Source organism: Plectropomus leopardus, unplaced genomic scaffold (assembly GCF_008729295.1).
Source record: "Plectropomus leopardus isolate mb unplaced genomic scaffold, YSFRI_Pleo_2.0 unplaced_scaffold3699, whole genome shotgun sequence".
Classification (NCBI taxonomy): Eukaryota; Metazoa; Chordata; class Actinopteri; order Perciformes; family Serranidae; genus Plectropomus; species Plectropomus leopardus.
This window is the reverse complement of record NW_024640451.1, coordinates 1-2,237: the sequence shown is the minus strand read 5'-3', so window position 1 is coordinate 2,237 and position 2,237 is coordinate 1. Positions and strand designations below refer to the sequence as shown.

The 2,237-nt window shown below is 37.0% G+C and overlaps 1 long non-coding RNA gene across 1 annotated transcript; it reads right to left on the bottom strand.

The window, feature by feature from the left end:
• Positions 1–428: 428 nt before the first annotated feature.
• Positions 429–1,416, bottom strand: LOC121938884. Its single transcript, XR_006105376.1, has 3 exons — positions 1,336–1,416; positions 596–721; positions 429–488 (listed from the first exon to the last, which is right to left on the bottom strand). It is a non-coding gene; the product is annotated as an uncharacterized LOC121938884 (long non-coding RNA).
• Positions 1,417–2,237: the final 821 nt, after the last annotated feature.

Here is a 2,237-nt window from a genome sequence, read left to right as displayed (position 1 = left end):
CTGCTAACTATGTTAGTTATTAAATAGATTTTTGTTGCATTACATTTATGTGCATTTTAATAATAACTTTTTTGCATAAACTTGGATCAAAGTCCTTATTCCGGTGGCCATGCATATGGCCAAAAATGTGGATAATGTTAGAATCATGCATACAAGGATATAAGTAACAAAATTAGTCATGTTTCATGTAAACATCATATTAGGTATACAATTAAAATAAGGATACTAGCGTGCATGTAAACAAGACTCCTAATTATAGAATACAGATGGGAGATAAGTCAGTTCGTGAGAGACATTAAACAGGAAGTCATTAAGAAGCTTATGTGCTTGAGCTCATTCTTTATTAAGTGTGTGTGTGTGTGTGTGTGTGTGTGTGTGTGTGTGTGTGTGTGTGTGTGTGTGTCATGTCTCACCAGGGACATCTTTCTTGTCTTCCTGTTTGCTGGTCTGAGCTTCCACTGCCTTCACAACTTGTCCGGAACAACAGGCTGCAGACACACACAAACAAACACACACACAAGGAGCGTCATGCAACACAAATATATCAGCCTTTAAGATGATATTGTGTGTGTCAATGTTAGTCTGTCCGTCTCACCCTGGCCACTCGGTTTGGCCTTCAGGATATAAAACATGATGATGAGGACGATGGCGATGGCCATGATGAAAATGGTTGACATGGCGATAATAAGAGCCGTTGCTAGGTGACCTTGTCCAGTGGAATCTGAAACATTGCAGTGAAGTAAAGTAATATCAATGTTTTGTGTATGTTTTTATTATTTTAATATTTATATGTGTTTTAAAGAGAAAAATATAGCCTAGGCAATCGATAGTATTAGATAGGGATAAATCTGTCTGATACTGATATCAGATATCTGGGCAGATACTGACAATAATAGCTTGAGGGGATATCAGTGCAGCCAGTCTTATCAATTCATTGTTTACATCTGATTACACATGCGCATACTAGGTCATGTTTCAGCAGCACACGGGTAGACCGCATAGCTGAGGATGCTAACAACAAACAACGTTGACTATTTGAAGGTATTTCAAATTTACATTTATGTATTTTTTAAAATGTTTTTGCTTTTACACATTTGGAAAGGCGTGTTTTAGTCAAGCCTGATATTGCCTTACACACATAAGAATGATGCCCGTCACTTCCACACAGTGAGGCATAGAGCTTATCAGTTAAACACTGGTATCAGATCGGTACTTGTTATTGGCAAATACCCTAAGCCCAGTTATTGTATCAGAAGTGGAAAAGTCAGATGGATGCATCCCTAGTGAGATGAAGCTTGTATGTAGGTGTCTGTCTGTGTGTGTATTTGTGTGTACCTTTATGTGGATGAGGGAACACAGTGGTGCTGCCGGGGTCAATTATAGGTTTTTCTCTTGGCCCGATGGTTGACATTTGACCTGTGAAACACACACACACACACACACACAGAAATGTACTTTCAATCATAGTTCATTGATTGTAGATAAGTGAAAATATTTTTTGACCTATTGTTTGCCAATATATCTATTACAAGCAAGACGTTAGCTGCTATCAGAGGGCTAACATACATAGTTTGATGAAGGGAATAGTTAAACATTTGTCAGCACCTGCCCTTTTTAAGACACCTAAAGGCTTCAACATTCAAGAGTGGGGTATTTACTGACCTAGAATATGTTATAGAACAAAACTTGAACATCTCTAAAGCTTGTGTTAACCACAGACCTTCTTTAAGGCATCACACAAAAAAGTATTTTAATAAAAACAAACCAAAAAAAACCCAATTAACTTCAAAATGAAGGAACCAGATGTGCAAAATTACAAACTAATTTTGCAGGTTTAGTACTAATTTCTTCACCACTCTATGAAGTATAGACAGAAAAGATGTTAGATGTAAATTACTGAGCTTAAGAGATGCCTGTGGTGGATTTTGTTACTTTTGCTAAACCAGCTGCTGGCTTTATAATCGTACACACGACAATTCTATTGATTTTTTCTTTCTAATTTTAAGGTAAATCAGCATATTTTAAAAAAAAAGGAAAGACAAAAAAAAAATTATCCCTTTATAGTTGGATTAATGATGCACCAATTTGCTTCAGAGATGATGCAGCTTTACAGATTGGTTGAGGGAAAAAGCACCAGAAATAACATCCGCCATAAATATTTGTCACTGGCAGAGGCAACATGACATCTGTCACTGGTTATGGCATGTTAGCATTGGCCTTGCGTTTTATTGACACCC